Genomic DNA, 17,470 nt, shown 5'->3' on the forward strand with positions numbered 1-17,470 from the left:
AGGTGAAACATCTTTACCCAAGGGTAAGTTAAGAATATGGAATGGCCTTTTGCATTCAGTAGTTGGGGCTAATAACTTGAATGCTTATGTCTCGCCTTTCTTTCGAGAGGATTGGAGTATAAGGATGCGGAAGTTATGCTGCAGTCGCAGAAAACCCTGGTTAGACTCCACTTGAAGTACTGGGAAGATCTGGGGACCACACTTTAGGAAGGAGATAGTGACCTTGGATGGAGTACAACGTAAGTTTGCAAGAATGATACCTTACCTCCTGAAGTCGAGGTATGAGGAGAATTTGGAATTTATAAGATTAAAGGGTGATTTGATCAAAGTCTTCAAGATATTAACAGGAAAAGACAGGATGAATAAAGGTAAACTATTTCTGTTATTTGGAAATTCTACTACTGAAGGGGCATAGTCTGAGAATTAAGGCTAGACTGTTCAGGAGAGATGATGGGAAGCACTTATACACACAAAAGATGGTAGATGGTTGGTACTGTCTTCCAGAAACGGCAGTGGATACTGGATCAGTTATTAAATTTAAATCGCTGATAAATTTTTGTTAAGCAAAGAAATAAGGGATATAGGTCAAAGGCCCATAATGGATTTGGGACTCGGCTGCAGATCAGCCATGATCTCACTGAGTGATCAAGCAGCCTTGGGAAACTGAATGGCTTACTCCACTTCCTATGTTCTTTTGTATTTAAGGTGAAGCTAGAAAAGCACATGAGGGTGAAAGGAATGGGGCTAATTCTGATTGGGTGAAGTGGGAGAGGGATGAGGTTAGACTTGTGCATAGCATTTATTTGTAAAGTCTGTTTCTGTAAGGTATGTTCTGTGTTAGCCTAATCTAAAATCTATACTTTTTAGAAACTTAGACCTGGAGTTAAAATTTGGAATTTAAGAAAATGCTTATTCAATTGCAACGCTGTTATCACTGTTAATTGTCATGAAGACCCATTTGGCTCATTGATATCTTTCAGGGAAGGACATCTGCCATCCTTAACTGGTGTGGTCTACACGTGACTCCAGACCCATAGCAATGTGGCTGCCCTCTGGGCAAATTAGGGAGGATAATAAATGTTGCCTGAACCAGTGATACCAACATCTATGAAAGTATTAAAAAAAATTAAAGAAAGAAACTACTTCAGGAGTGGTACGATGGCTCAATGGTTAGCACTGCTGCCTCATAGCGCCAGGGACCCAAGTTCAATTCCACCCTCAGGAAACTGTGTGGAGTTTGCACTGTGTCTGTGCGGGTTTCCTCCCATAGTCCATAGATGTGCAGGCTAGGTGGATTACCTTTAGTGTTCAAAGATGTGTAGATTAGGTGAGTCATAAGGGGATGGGTCTGGGTGAGATGCTCTGAGGGTTGGTGTGGACTTGTTGGGCCAAAGGGCCTGTTACTACACTGTAGGGATTCTATAAAACATGACTGAAATGTTTCAAAGGTGAAGGATAAGATAAAGAATTCATTTTCTTCAAATTTAGAAAGAATGCTTGGAACAAATGCTGAATTAACTGTCAGAGCACAGTGCAAGGTTTGACCTTGCAACACTATCAATTACCAAAAACTCATAAGCCCATAGATATTCTGATGATGGGTCTAGGCCCAAAACGTCAGCTTTTGTGCTCCTGAGATGCTGCTTGGCCTGCTGTGTTCGTCCAGCTTCACACTTTGTTATCTTGGATTCTCCAGCCCATCTGCAGTTCCCATTATCTCTGAGCCCATAGATATTGCTGGGTCTTGACGCAGTCACCAGGGTCTTGGTCACTTCAGAAAATGCTCGAGGGCTCACACTATTTGTATAAAATCACATACGTTTCTACAAAACATTGACAGTACTATGTCTGTGTCATTGTGTCAGCACAGGTGGAATTCAGAATAACACCCCTTTCTTTGTTGTGCCAGTGCTAAATGCAGTGGCCGTTTTAAAAGTAATGTAAAACTCTCCACTGTCTTCACAATTGTTTCATGGTCTAGTTAATTGGCTCAAAGTCACCTGACCATATTTTAAGTCTGCGATAATTGGCCTGTCGTTTGACTTATCTCATTCAAAGGAGGGTGTCTATCCAAATTGATTTACATTTTAGAATGGACTCAGGTAATAGAAAAAATCACGTATAGTATACTAGTATTCATGTTCTCCAAAATTGTAATTGATTTGTGTAACAAAAAGGCAGAAAAAGGCACTTTATTACCTCTTTGCTTTTTCACTCTTGCTATAGTAGGCATCAGCAAACAAAATCAGCCTGCAGCCAGCAAATAAAAACGGTCACAAGCTTTTGTTATCAAATCCACAGGCTTAGCCTTCCATTTACTTGAGGTAATTGATCACACTTTTCCTGAGTGATTCAAATTAATGTTTATTCGAACTTTATTGAAACTAATTTTAATGTGAAAATCCATCAAAGCTCATACATCACTAACTTGTAGCAGCTTCCTAAACCACATTACTAAATATTAGGAAAACTAAGAGGGTTAATTAACGCTGGAATTCCAGGAACCGACTGAAAAATCTCAGAGCTGAACAAAAAAAGTATTCATTGAACAGACCAGAAATTCTTAATGAAATCACTGGTGCCTTGCAAGAGCGGGTGTGTCAAGGTGTATGAAAAGGTCACACTGTCTGGGTAAATAAAGAGAATAATGAACAAAGGTTCCAATCAAATAAGGTGTTTTATTGTATACTTCAGCTAAGATAGGAAAGAAGTGTGTCTATCCAAATTGATTTGCATTTTAGAATGACTGAGGTAATAGAATGAATCACCTATTTTATATTAGTGTTCACATTCTCCAAAGTTGTGTTTAATTTGTGTAACAAAACAGTAGAAATAGGTCAATGCAAAGCCAGAACATTTATAACTCAGACAATATCAAATGTTGTAAAGAATTTAGGAAGCAGGTGTTTTATCCAAAACAAGATGTGATCCTGATCAGATAAGCTGTTTGTGATGTTCGCTGGTTGTAAATATTGACCAGGTTCCAAGATATATTCCAGCCATGTCCCAAATGTCTAGTCCTAATGTCAGATGTATTCTCTTTCAGAGATAACAAGGTGTAGAGCTGGATGAACACAGCAGGCCCAGCAGCATCAGAGAAGCAAGAAGGCTGATGTTTCAGGCCTAGACCCTTCTTCGAAATGGGGGAGGGGAAGGGGGTTCTGAAATAAATAGGGACAGAGGGGGACGTGGATAGAAGATGGATAGTGGAGAAGATAGGTGGAGAGGAGACAGACAGGTCAAAGAGGCGGGATGGAGCCGGTGAAGGTGAGTGTAGGTGGGGAGTTAGGGAGGAGATAGGTCAGTCCAGGGAGGTCGGACAGGGCAAGGGGGTGGGATGAGGTTAGTAGGTAGGAGAAGGGGGTGGGACTTGCTGTGGGAGGAGGGGATGGGTGGGAGAAAGGACAAGTTAGGGAGGCGTGGACAAGCTGAGCTGGTCTTGGGATGCGGTGGGAGGATGGCAGATTTTGAAGCTTGTGAAATCCACGTTGATACCATTGGGCTGCAGGGTTTCCAAGCGGAATATGAGTTGCTGTTCCTACAACCCCAGGTGGCATCATTGTGGCACTGCAGGATGGACAAGTGTGAGGAATGGGAGGGGGAGTTGAAATGGTTCGCAACTGCAAACCGAGCATAGGTGTTCAGCAAAGCGGACCCCACGCCTCCGCTTGGTTTCCCCGATGTAGAGGAGGCCACAACGGGTACAGCGGATGCAGTTTACCACACTGGCGGATGTGCAGGTGAACATCTGCTTGATGTGGAAAGTCTTCTTGGGGCCTGGGATGGGGATGAGGGGTTGGTGCAGGAGCAGGTTTAGCACTTCCTGCGGTTGCAGGGAAAAGTACCAGCTGTGGTGGGGCTGGACGGGATTGTGGAGCAGACAAGGGACTCACGGAGAGAGTGGTATCTCTGGAAAGCAAATAGGGGCGGGGAGGGAAAAATGTCTTTGGTGGTGGGGTTGGATTACAGATTGCGGAAGTGTCGGAAGATTCTCTTTCAGTTGCTTAAGTCTTCAAGTGTGCAGTTTTAACAACTAGGTCCAGGTGTTTGTGCAGATGTCTTTCATGACACTCACTTAATCTGAAGTAGGATTTTTCTGTCATTGAAGATAGATGACAATGCATAGCCTTAGTGGGCCATCTCAAGTCGATTGTTGATACCAGCTAAGTCCTGACAAAAAAAATTAAGGTAGCTGAAGAAAAATGATTAAACGAAAACTCGCATTTATGTAACAACTTTCACTAATATTGGACATCCCAAAGTGCCTTACAGCTACTTTTTAAAAAATTCATTCTTGGGATGTGAACTTCACTGGTTGAGTCTGCATTTGTTGCCTATCCCTGTGTCACCGTTGAGAGGGTGATGGTGAGCTGCCTTCTGGAAACTGCTGTAGTCTATTTGGTGTCGATCGATGCACAGTGTTGTTAGGGAGAGTTTGAAGATTTTGACCCAGTGACACTGAATGAACTTATATTTCCAAGTCAGGATGGGGAGTGCCTTGAAGGGGAACTTGCAAGTGAGTGATGTTCTCATGTATCTGCTGCCCTTGCTCTTACAGATGATATGTATTGTGCGTTTGGCAGGTGCTGTCTAAGGAACCTTAGTGAATTTTTGTAGCACATCTTGTAGCTGGTAGACTCTGCTGCTACTGAGCATCGGCGGTGGAGGGATTGAATGCTTGTGCCAGTCAAGCGGGCTGTTTCGTCCTGGATAACATCAAGCTCCTTTAGTGTCATTGGAGCTGCATTCATCCAGGCAAGTGGGGACCATTCCATCACACTCCATCACTTGTGCCTTGTAGATGGTGGACAGGCTTTGAAGAGTCAGACAATGAGTTTCTCACTGCAGGATTTCTCTTCTAGTTGCAGTATTTCTGTGGCTAGTCTCGTTCAATTTCTGGTAACCACCAGGATGTTGATAGTGGGGGATTCAGTGTGGAGGATGTCATTGAGTATCAACCTAATGTAATATTTTTCTTGAAAAGTGTGGTTGATTTTACATAGGAAAAGCAACAACCAACCCTCACGCAGCAAACTGTTGCAAACAATGATGTTATAATGACCAGATGATCTGCTCTTTATGATACCAGTTGAAAGATAAATACTGGCCCGGATATGGAAGACTTCTCCAGGTAGTGCTGTGGCTGATTTATGTCCTAGGAGTGGAGATCAACGGCTGTTTATGTCTTGTTCAAAAGTCAACAGCTCTAAAAATAAAATGCTTCTTTGGTACTCTGCTTGAATGTCGGCCTTGATGATCCTTGCAGCTTGATGTCCGTGCTTGGAGCTTTCTTAAAGCCAATGTACCAGCAACTAGTTTTAGTTAATGTGCTCAAGATAACACTGTTGATCCAGATTAGCAAGTTAATAACACCGATCATCTAAGAAAAATTATTGCTGTGCTTTTTTCAGAAATACATATTACAAACTGAGGCCATTTCTTAGCAATGATGGTCAAGTCATTGTTGATAGCCTAACTGAGTGTGTAATAAATGAATAGCCCGGTGTCGTTGCTTTGTCATTAGGCAAAGATCAGCAAATGGCTCATTTTACCCTTGCCCAAGTGTGGCACGTGATTTCTTAAAACTTGGTTTTCCTGATCCTGAAGACATGCTGCAGTCTCACAAAGTCACAATTTGACTGCAGTATTCTTCATGAGTTAATCTCGGCAAATTAATTTAAAATTGTCTCTGAGACCTTGAGATGGTTAGATGTGTGTGCCACTTTAATACCAGTAAACATCTTCAAAAATCATTACTTCAAAATGCTCCCATTTGCTTACATATACTTGAAAAGAAAGTGAATACTGTTATGGAACAGACCAAAGCCCCTCAAAATACTTTAAGAAGCTAGCCTAGACCCTAACATTTTCTTATATGAAAGGCAAGCGCTCGGCATTGGGTCCCAGATGCAATTTGATTCATTAAACAGCCAGTCGTGAAGCAAAACACACTTTCTTCATACACTATGGTTAAAAGACAACAGAGAAAGAAGAATTAGAAAAGATTGACATTGTTGGAAAATTTAATAGAAAAATAGATTATTTAAACTACTAAACAGCAACATACCATAAACACACCCTAGGCAAAGGCAGATTCAGGAAAACAGATTGTCTCACATGCAATTCTAGCAGCAGGAAGAGAACCCCGGCTTTTAGCGGTAACAGAGAGGGGAATAAGAGCTTCCATATTCAGCTTCAAGACACCAGCAGCAATTGATACTGAAAGCTAAAACTGAAAATTCTGGCTCAGTGGGACCTTGGTCCCACCCATTCAGCCTGTTTCTTTGTTCCACTTAAAAAAACACCAAGGCCTCACAAGTTGTTCATTTTATTGGCTTTGAAGCAGACTGCTCGTCACCTCTGCCTCAACCTTTTATCTTGGAAGTAAGGCAATTTAAAACAAAGGTGTAAACAACCTGACTGGCAGCATTTTTCTGCACCTTTGGAGACCATAGTCTATTCACTGTTAGTGCACAGCCTGCTGCCATTGCCTCCAAGTGTGAGCATCTGGTATTTTTAACCCAGTAAAATAATCTGGGCCCCTTTGAATTAATAACAATCAAACCACCCAGGCTGACTGTCAAGCAGATGCCTGAACAGGTCACATGACCCCTCTTCCTTTCACCTAAAGACACAATCCCAAAATATACTAACCATATAAACCTCATCATTGTAACACTATATATTACTTTTGAAGTCTGATCACTTCTTCTGAAGGTGGATGTGACAGCCAATTTGCATGCATCAAGGTTCCATAAATGCATCTGAATGACTAATTCATCTGATTGTTGAGGATTCAATGTTGGCCACAACATTCAGGAAACCTTCTGAGCTGGCAATAATTAGTTATCTTTTCAAAGCTTTTCAAACACTAGAGATCTACAGATGTGCTTTTCTGACTTTGATAATATTTTACATTACGTGACAACTCCTTAAAAAAAAGTCTTCCTCTTTACACGTGTGATGTATTTAACAAAGTTGATGGAAACTGTGACAGTGGTTTTATGTTTTGACACATGTCATCGATGAATTGGTGCACACTAGATCACAGCTTTCATTCTGAATTGATATTTGATAGGTGTTTTTTCTAATTGCTTACTCCTTTGTTGTTTCTAAGACTCCTGTGCACCATCCCATTTTGTGCCTGAGTGAGGTACCGGGTTTCTGGAATTCTGCAGGCTGCTAATGGAATCAGGACGCAGTCAGTGAGTTAGAGTCTGCTACCTTCGCACTCTCCTTTTCTGTTGTCTTTGCTGTTCACCTTGGCTAGATTGGAACTCCACATTTGTGAGCTCTCAATTATGATCCAATACCAATGACGTATTATCATTAAGTATGAAGCTCTATTACCAGCCTCTTGTGTCCTGCACCTAATTCTGTACATACATTCAAATAACCAACATTTACCTGTACAAAATGTCTTCACCCATTCCTGTCTTCGTTGAGCGTCTTTCACCAAAATTGACCAAGGGCTTTTGGGGCAGTGCACAGGCACTGAGAAAGCATTACTGACTTCAGTCATTGTTTAACCTGGAGACATATGGAGATAATTTATTGATTAGTTGATTTTAGAACTGACTGAAATTGTAACTGGAATATAGGCAAGGATTAGACCTTCATCGTAACTTTTTTGTAGTTCTCTGTTGATAACATCTTTAAAATTCTATCTAATGCGTTTGTTTTTTTTTGTGTGCCATTTTTTAATTTATGGTAGTATTAAAAGATATTTCACCCCACCCCTTATGCTGGAGGTTGTTATTTGGTGCTTCCAAATTTTATTCCAGATATTTATTTGCTATAATTATTTGGTGTCTGCCTCTGGATATTTTTCAGTGATGTGATTAAGGTTTGACCTTTTCAATTGACTTTGGCTCCCCTCTCGATTTTGTTCTATAACTGGCCAGTCATTTACTAGTCGCAGCAGGATAGCCATCCGGCCGCTGAGAGAACTCTGCTGGTTGATCTTCTTCTGCCATTTTTGGAAGGCCCATGAGATTAAGGTCCAATCTAGCATCTTCCTGTCTGCCGTTGGGATTCCTGGCTCCCGAGAGGGACATTCCCCAAGCCCCATACCCTCACAGAAGAGATCAGCAACAGAGCCATCTCAACAGAGGGTCAGTGATGGAGTGCGAGGTATGAGGTATGTTGGCCATGTTTCTCGTGCAAGAAGGAGTAGGCCCATGAGGGGAGTGAAAGTGGTCAGTCTGAAGTCCCTATATCCCTACCATTCCCTTCCTGCACAGCCCACCCAGTCTGGCTCCCCAGTCTATCCACTGGGTATTTCTGAGGACTGGCCTGGTATGATTCCCTTTGTCTGTTGGTTATACAGCATCAGCAAGATAGGCAGAAGCTGTTGGTGAGGGTGCAGCTATTTCCATTTTCTACTTTCTTCACAGAGGTGTTTTATTTTAATACTTGTCCTAATGCCGTTACCTTGCTCGCACCATCTACCCTTTTGTCATTTAATCTCTACTTTTTCCTATCCTATCACAGAACATTTATTTTTCTCCTTCCCCACCATTGTCCCCATGCATTTCCCTGTCTCCATACCTGATGAAAACCTGCTCCTCCTTGTGGGTGACACAGTGGCTCAGTGGCTAGCACTGCTGCCTCATAACAGCAGGGGCCCTGGTTCAAGTCCAGCCTTAGGCAACTGCCTGAGTGAAGTTTGCACATACTCCCTGTGTCTGTGTGCGCTGGTTTCCTCTCACAGTCCAAAGATGTGCAGGCTGGGTGGATTGACCATGCTATGTTGTCCTGTAGTGTGTAGGATAAGTGGGTTTAGCCATGGGAAATGTAGGGATAGGGTGGATGCTCTTTGGAGTTCCATATTGTAGGGATCCTATGAACTTTCCTTTCCAATGAAAGGTTGTTAACTTGGAACTATGACTATGTTCCTCTCTCTGCAGGTGTTTCATATTTTCATCGCTCAGAAACAATTTAGAATAAGTTCACTGTTTGATTCAAGAGGTGGTGGGGTTTTTCTGTGAGGAAGAGGTGAGCTGGTTAGACCCTGGTAGGGAAACCTGGATCTAGTGGTGCAGTTGAAATGTAGAGGGCTCCCATATAAGACAAGACAAAACGTCTTCTGACAGGTATTTGTGTTTGAAAATCTCTTTTTACAGACAGCAGGGAAGGCTGGATTACTCAATTTCAAGACTGAGTTTGACTTTAGATTAACAAGGGAGTAGAGGGTCATGGGTCCAGTGTATTTAGAGTACTCATTTTACAGAGTGGCAGTGTAGCCTTGATAAACTGAATGGCTAACACCTCCCATTTCTTATCACGATTATTGGAAATCTGAAATATTTAGCCCTCAACGTGAATCTGCCAAATTCAGCACTGAATTATTGTTATTATAAAACCTCACTGCCATCCCTGAACTGACTGAGCACCAAAATTCAACAGAAGTAGAAATTCTAACAGTATGATTTACTTGCTTGCGTCGTGTCTGTCAAATAATGCAGTCATATAGCACAAGGAGGCTATTTGAACCCTGGTGTCTGTGCTGAAAAAGTAAATTATTTGTATTGTTTGATATGCAGTGTAACATCTATATGTTTAACTGATTTACAATCTTCTTACTTGTTATACAGGCAGTTAAGCACAGCCAGTCCTCCCGCTCTTGAAATTCTCTGTCCTGTTTAATCTGAAGTCTCCAGTCTGCTGCCAGAACCACTAATCCTCTGTTGAGTGACGCATGTACTCTGATTCACCCGATCTTTCTGCAACTATAATTATCTTAAGCCTTTGATAAGATCAGGTCTTAGTCCGTTGGGGATAGAGTCATACTTATACAGCATGGAAACGGAGCCTTTGGTCCAACTAGTCCATGCATAGTTCCCAAACTGAACCAGTCCCACCTGCCTGTGTTGTCACATATCCTGCCAAACATTTCCTATTCATGTACTTACCCAAATGTCTTTTAAATGTTGTAACTGTACCTGCATTTACCACTTCCTCTTGCATGTTCATTTCATATACTAACCACTCTCTGTGTAAACAAAAGTTGCCCTTCATATCCTTTCTAAATCCTTCTCCTCTCGCCTTAAAAATATGCCTCCTAGTTTAGAACTCACCATCTTAGGGAAAAGACCTTTGCTGTCAACGTTATCTATGCCCCTCATGATTTTATAAACCTCTATAATGTCACCCCTCAACCTCCTGTGCTCCAGTGAAAATGGCCCCAACCTATCTAGCCTATTTTTAAAATTCAAACACTCCATTCCCGGCAACATCCTGGTAAATCTTTTCTGAACCCTGTCCAGTTTAATAATATCCTTCCTGTAACAGGGCAACCAGAGCTGCACACAGTATGACAGAAGGGGCCTCACCAACGTCCCGCACAACCTCAACACGCCATCCCAACTCCAATGCTGGAAGGCCTGAGCAATGAAGGCAAGCGTGCTAAATGCCTTCTCAACCACCCTGTTTACCTGTGATGCAAATTTCAAAGAACTGTAAACCTGAACCCCTAGCTGTCTCTGTTCTAATACACTACCCAGGGCACTACTATTAGTTGTGGTAAGCCCAGTCCTTGCTTGTTTTTACCAAAATGTAATAGCTCACGTTTATCCAAATTAAACTCCATCTGCCACTTTGCCGCCCATTGTCCCAGCTGCTCAAGATCTCTTTGTAAAGTTAACCTTCTTCACTGTCGACTATACCCCCAATTTTGGTGCAGACTTGCTAACCATGCTGCCTATGTTCTTATCCAAATCATTGATGTAATAAATGATATAAGTAGACCCAGTACCAATCCCTGTGGAACACCACTGGTTACAGGCCTCCAGTTCAACAAACAACTCTCCATACCACCCTCTGCCTTCTACTTTAAAGCCAATTTTATATCCAGTTGGCAATGTCACCCTGAATCCCATGTGATCTAACTTTACTAATTAGTCTACCATGCATAACCCTATTAAAGGTTTTACTGAAGTCCACGTAAACAACATCTGCTGCTCAGCCCTCATCAATCTTTTTGGTGACTTCTCCAAGAAACTCAATCAAGTTTGTGAGACATGATTTCCCTCACACAAAACCATGGTGACCATCCCTAATCATCCGTGCCTCCCCAGATGCATGTAATTCCTATCTTTCAGAATCATATCCAACAGCTCACCAACCAATAATGTCAAGCTAACAGGTCTGTATTTCCCAGGCTTCTCCTTATCAGCCTTTCTTAAATAAAGGCACAATATTAGCCTCCCTCCAGTTTTTGGGCATCTCACATGTGGTTATAGATGATATAAAAATTTATGTTAGAGACCCTGCAATTTCCTCCCTAATTCCCACAATGTCATCAGATACACTTGATCAGGTTCCGGAAATTTATCCACCTTTATGTTTTCTAAGACCTTCAGTGCTTCCTCTTTTGTAATGTAAACAGTCTACAAAAATCAATATTTATTTCTCTGCATTCTCGCCTCCATTTCTTTCTATACAGTAGAAACTGATGCCACGTATTCATTTGATATCTCTCATATCCCGAGGTTCAATACAAAGATGACCTTTTTGATCTTTAATCGACCCTACTGTCTCTCTAGTTGCTCTTTTGCTCTTAATGTACATGTAGAAATTTTTTGGATCATCCTTAACCTTATCTGCCAACACTATCTTATACCCCACTTTGCCTTCCTGATTTTCCTCTTAAGAATGCCCCTGCACTGTTTATGCTTTTCAAGAGATACCTTTGATCCCAGTTGTCTATATAGATAGTTCACTGTTATTAGAATCCAGTGTGGAAACAGGCCCTTCGGCCCAACAAATCCACACCGACTCTCAGAGCATCCCACCCAGCCCCATCCCTCCATAACCCAGCTATATCCACTCATCCCTGAACACTTTGGGCAATTTATCATGGCCATTCCACCCAGCCGGCACATCTTTGGACTGTGGGAGGAAACCGGAGAACCCGGCGAAAACCTGCACAGACACAAGTAAAATGTGCAAAATCTACACAAACTGCTGCTCAAGACTGGAATTGAACCTGGGTCCCTGGAGCTATGAAGCAGCAGTGCTAGTCACCTCGTTGCCATTTTTTTCTTCTTGACTATAACCTCAATATCATGCATTATTCCCTAACCTTACCACCCTTACCTTTTACTCTAACAGCAAAATAACACCTCTGAACTCTTGTTATTACACATTTGAAAGCCTCCCACTTGTTATTGTTACTTACCTATGAACAGTCTACTCCAATGAACTTGTGAAATTTCTTGTCTCAAACCATTAAAATTTGCCTGGCTCCATTAAAGAGCTTTAACTTTTATGAACGGCTTATCTTTTTGTATAACTATTTTAAAACTAATAGAATCATGATCACTAGTCCCGAAGTGTTCCCTTACAGTCACTTGCCTGTCTTATTTGCCAAGACAGGGAATTTTGCTCTTTCTCTTATAAGAACATTCATATAGTGATTAAGAGAATTTTCTCGAACACATTTAACAAAGTCCCCACCATCCAAGATAATGGGAACTGCAGATGCTGGAGAATCCGGGATAACAAAGTGTGGAGCTGGATGAACACAGCAGGTCAAGCAGCATCTTAGGAGCTCTTGTGCTCCTAAGATGCTGCTTTGCCTGCTGTGTTCATCCAGTTCCATACTTTGTTATCCCCTCACCATCCAAACCTTTATCACAATGGTAGTGCAGGTCAATGTTTGGAATGTTAAAATCGTATGTTATTACAGCCCTGTTATTCTTACATATACCTGCGATCTCTACATATTTGCTGCTCAGTTTCCCTCTGACTATTGGGGATCTATAGTACAATCCGATCAAGGTGATCATCTCTTTCTTATTTCTAATTTCAAACCATACATTTTCATTGGGCGGGCCCTCAGAAATATCCTCTCTAATTACATCAGTCGCTTACGTTCAAGTTATTTACATTTAAAAAAGTAAGGTGTGCACTTCATATCCCAGAACAGTTGTGCCCTGTGAAGCTTGCAGACCAGAAATGCTACAACGATGCGTGCTGCCCAGCTAGTGAGGGGGGAATCAGATGAAGTTTTCAGCATGAACTTTACACGCCAGTGTCTCTGGGTGGAATGTGTATGACTCTGATGTGAGGGTTTAGTGAAGGCAAGGATTGATTCTGATCAAGATGCCTCACTCACACATGCACGTGCGCGCGCGCGCACACACACACCCATGCATGCAGACACACACAGACAGAGACACGTGCACACACACACACACACACACACACACACATGCTGTCACACTCTCATGCTATCACACTGTCATACTCACTCGCTTATTCACATGCTCACATACATACACGTACACAGGTGCGTGCACACATACACACACACACACACACACACACACACACACACACACACACACACACACACACACACACACACACACACACCTCCACCTACATGGATCATAATAGCCCGTGGGGCGATAATTGATAAAGTTTACAGGAACCTTGTCACTTTGGCGGAGACCACCCATGTTGCCGATAGCTGTCCTGCAACAGTTTAATGCTGGGAGCAGAGCTAATCACATTAAACAGAGATGCTGCCCCTATCATGCGAAAGGAGGTCCCACCTTCGAAAGTTACCAGCCAATCTAATGGCTAAACAGTCACTGTTGGGACTATAGGCAATCTGACCATTCCAGAGAATGAAGCTCCTGGCTCTTGGTTAGGGGGTTAGAGCTGAGTTCAAGAAGTCAGCAAGGAGGCTGAAAGAGACGTGGAATGATCTGGTTTGGGGGTGAGGTTTGGGGCGAGGCACTTGGAACTCCTGTTCGATTCTCTTCACTCCTAAACCCTTGTCCCCACTGTGCAAAATTTCAGACAGGTGAAGGGAAAATAGGTGAGCCTTCCACCTCTAAATTGGATCTGCAGGATTTGTAAAGTTCCATCCTAGTGGTCCCAATTTTAATTGCCTACAAGTGGATGAGTTAAATTGTCACCCAGTCCTTGGATCCATTTTAAAAATTGGCAAAGCACATGAGATGCCAGGAGGCTGCTGATAACCTGTTGAACTGCATTCAAACATGAGTTGTAGCCTCAGCTCTGAACATGGTGTCAAGGAGGAGAGAATTCTTATGAAGATAGTGCCCAAAAAAATCTGGACCCTTCTTCCGTGTTGGTGAAGTGGGTTATAGTGTTCTGCTCAAATTTTCTATGTCATCTTTCTACATTACCCATCTCAGAGACTGAAAGTGAGAAAAAGGAGCGTAGTTTAAAATATTCATGACTCGAATTATCTTTGACTGTGGAGGTGGGGAAAGGAAAGACATCATTGCTTACTATTGATATTAAATTATAACTTTGTGTGCAAATGTTAGTGAACGCCAGAAGTCATTGCTTAATCATTCTCATTATTTTGTTTTCACTTTAAGTTGATCGCTGACTGACCCTTTGATATAGTGTATTGTGTCTTTTTGTCATATTGGATCATACATGAGGTTTAATAACAAATCAGTACTGTGAACAAAGACGGCAATTTTGGTCAAAGATAAAACCCAATAAAAGTTATTCTTGTACATTGTGTTGGTGCAGATGATTGTCTTATTCATCCTAATGTTGAGACATTCAAGTAGGGGCAAAGGGTTAGGAACCAACAAGTGTAGGCCATTCAGCCCCTTGAGCTGTTCAGTTAGATCATGGTTGAGGTATCCTAAGGGAACATTGACCTGAGTTTACTCCTGAGTAAACTTGTCCCATAGAAAGCTGCTGGTATAGCCATGCAAATTCTCAGTAACCTTTTGTGAATGGATTTTGAGTTTTCAAATACACCCGTCTGCCTAAATTTGACACAAGTACCTTTCAATCTTTTGTTGCAAAGACTGGTGAGAACAGTTTCGGGAACTAAAACTAAACTCATACCTAAGAACTGAAGGCCAAAAAAATCACTAGCAAGTGCATTGTACTTGAATATTATTGATTTCAAAGAAACCTCCTCAATTCGATTGACCCATCTAAGTTGCATTTTCACAATTCAGCCATTTTGATGCCAGTCTTTATTCAAAACTGGCAAGTTATTGCAGTTGCCCTTAAACCAAGTGGCTTGCTTGTCCATTTAGTGGGCAATTAATTGTGAACCAAACTGTCAGCCACACGCCAGCCAGACTAGGTAAGGATGGAAGATTTCTGTCCCCAAAGGATGTGAACGAATGAGGTGACAAAGTGTGGAGCTGGATGAACACAGCAGGCCAAGCAGCATCTCAGGAGCACAAAAGCTGACGTTTCGGGCCTGGACCCTTCATCAGTTCTCTGATGAAGGGCCTAGGCCCGAAACGTCAGCTTTTGTGCTCCTGAGATGCTGCTTGGCCTGCTGTGTTCATCCAGCTCCACACTTTGTTATCTTGGATTCTCCAGCATCTGCAGTTCCCATTATCTCTGAACAAATGAGGTGGTTGTTTTTTTGTGACAATCAGCGATAGTTTCATTGCCATCATTACTGAACTTAAATTCCATCAGCTGCCATGTCCCCGTAGCACTAGCCTGCCCCCGCTCCCCCACTCCTGGCCCCGGCCCTGGCCCTGGCCGGGTTACTAGTCCAATGATATTACTATTATTCCACTGCCTCCTTCTCACACGACAGACATCAGGTTTTGTCCAGCTGCTGCCCTCAAATTAATAAATCTCCTGATCTTCGGTAAATCAGGTTGCTTGTTTATTAACCAACTTCTGAAATCTTCATTTGAAATAACTCCACTGAAGCCGTTATTCCAGCCAGATTAACAGCCTTGACCAGGGAACTCATAACCTATGAGGTCTACCTGGCTGATCTTGTTACAATCACGACGCACTATGTAAAGAAACTGCATGTTTCAAAGTAACTGGACACCTTTGTTTCCCACAGAGAAAACGAGCCTTTGAATAGATGGTGCCTTGCAGCATTTGTGAAGAGTATACCTTGTTATAATGGAGGAGGAAATATGGTAACCAATTCATATGCAGCAAGGTCCCATAATCTTTAAAATTATCATGATCAATCCAACTTTCAGAAGTTTTGTTTTTGACCAGCATGAATTAACCAGCCATGTGTTGTTGGAAGGTCTTGATGGATTATTTTCAGTCAGTAAGCAGGAACCATTTGTTTCCATAAATTTTGCAACTGAATTACCCTTGACCTTGTCCTAACATTCATTTGAAGAATCATTTGAGGTCATGAAAAGCGCGAAATAAATGCGAGTCTTTCTTTTTGCAATTACCTCCTCTCTGACAATGATACTGGTGTGTTATCACTTGCTCAGTCACTCTGCAGGTTTTGGTACTGTCAGCTTCTCCCTTCTTGTCTGACACCTATCCTGTCCTCCATTGTCCAACTGTGTAGAATTGCCCTCTTTCAGTTCCAGTCTATGGCCAATGCAACTTCACCAATGATCTCTCTCCCTGCCTCCATGTCTTGGTGTCTCGCATTTATTCCTCATCTCCACCCTCATTCTTTCACTTAATTCTTGGACGTGGGCAGTGCTGACTAGGATGATGTGGGTACGTTGTTGAAGTTTAATGGAAATTGTTTCAAAATTTGAAAATGTGACTTTTTTTGTTTTACATTGAGAACAAGCTTAGCCCTGCAGTACCATTTTCAGCTCTGAAGGGGATGCTACCTGCTTGTTCAATTCAGTGGTTGTTAGTTGTACAAAACATTGATTGCCTGCTCCAGCTCATGAAAGGAGTTCTGAATCAGTCCAATGTTTTGTAACCAGAGGCTTGCCGTGCTGACAATGGTCATGATTCAACTAGCAGTTAAAACTTTGGTTTTTTGCTTGCTGTGCCTTCATACTCCTTTTCATACAAGTACCATTGATCGCCAAGCTGCTTTAATGCTCTTGACTGACTTTCTTTTCCGAGAGGAGTGTGGTCAAAAGCTCCTGACCGCCTGGGTTAACAGATGGTTTCTGGGCAAAAAGGTTCAGAAACCTTGGAGTCACACCTCAAATAATCTGTGGGAAAGACAAACTAAGGAGTCAAGAAAAAAAGCATCTTGAGTTTGCAATGTCTTCCATCTTAAATTAAACTTTTATTAAAGTTAAAATTAAAATTGGCACCCGCATGGGCCCAAGCAATGCCTGCTTCTTTGTAGGTTATGTGGGACAATCCCTCTTCTGTATCTACACTGGCCCCAAACCCCACCTCTTCCTCCGTTACATCGATGACTGTATCGGCGACGCCTCGTGCTCCCACGTGGAGCTTGAACAGTTCATCGACTTCACCAACACCTTCCACCCCAAACTTAAGTTCACCTGGACTATCTCTAACACCTCCCTCACCATTCCTGGACCTCGCTGTCTTCATCTCGGGCAACCACCTAGAAACTGATATCCATTTCAAGCCCACCGACTCCCACAGCTACCTAGAATACACCTCTTCCCAGCCACCTTCCTGCAAAAATGCCATCCCCTATTCCCAATTCCATTGCCTCTGCCACATCTGCTCCCAGGATGAGGCACTCCACTCCCGTACATCTCAGATGTCCTCGTTTTTCAGGGACCGCATC

General features: G+C 42.3%; 1 long non-coding RNA gene across 1 annotated transcript; it reads right to left on the reverse strand.

The window, feature by feature from the left end:
- Positions 1-5,403: 5,403 nt before the first annotated feature.
- LOC132209537 (uncharacterized) lies at positions 5,404-9,713 on the reverse strand. The gene is made up of 3 exons (XR_009445671.1): positions 9,586-9,713; positions 7,408-7,530; positions 5,404-5,964 (listed from the first exon to the last, which is right to left on the reverse strand). It is a non-coding gene; the product is annotated as an uncharacterized LOC132209537 (long non-coding RNA).
- Positions 9,714-17,470: the final 7,757 nt, after the last annotated feature.

Source organism: Stegostoma tigrinum, chromosome 4, assembly GCF_030684315.1.
Source record: "Stegostoma tigrinum isolate sSteTig4 chromosome 4, sSteTig4.hap1, whole genome shotgun sequence".
NCBI classification, from domain to species: Eukaryota; Metazoa; Chordata; class Chondrichthyes; order Orectolobiformes; family Stegostomatidae; genus Stegostoma; species Stegostoma tigrinum.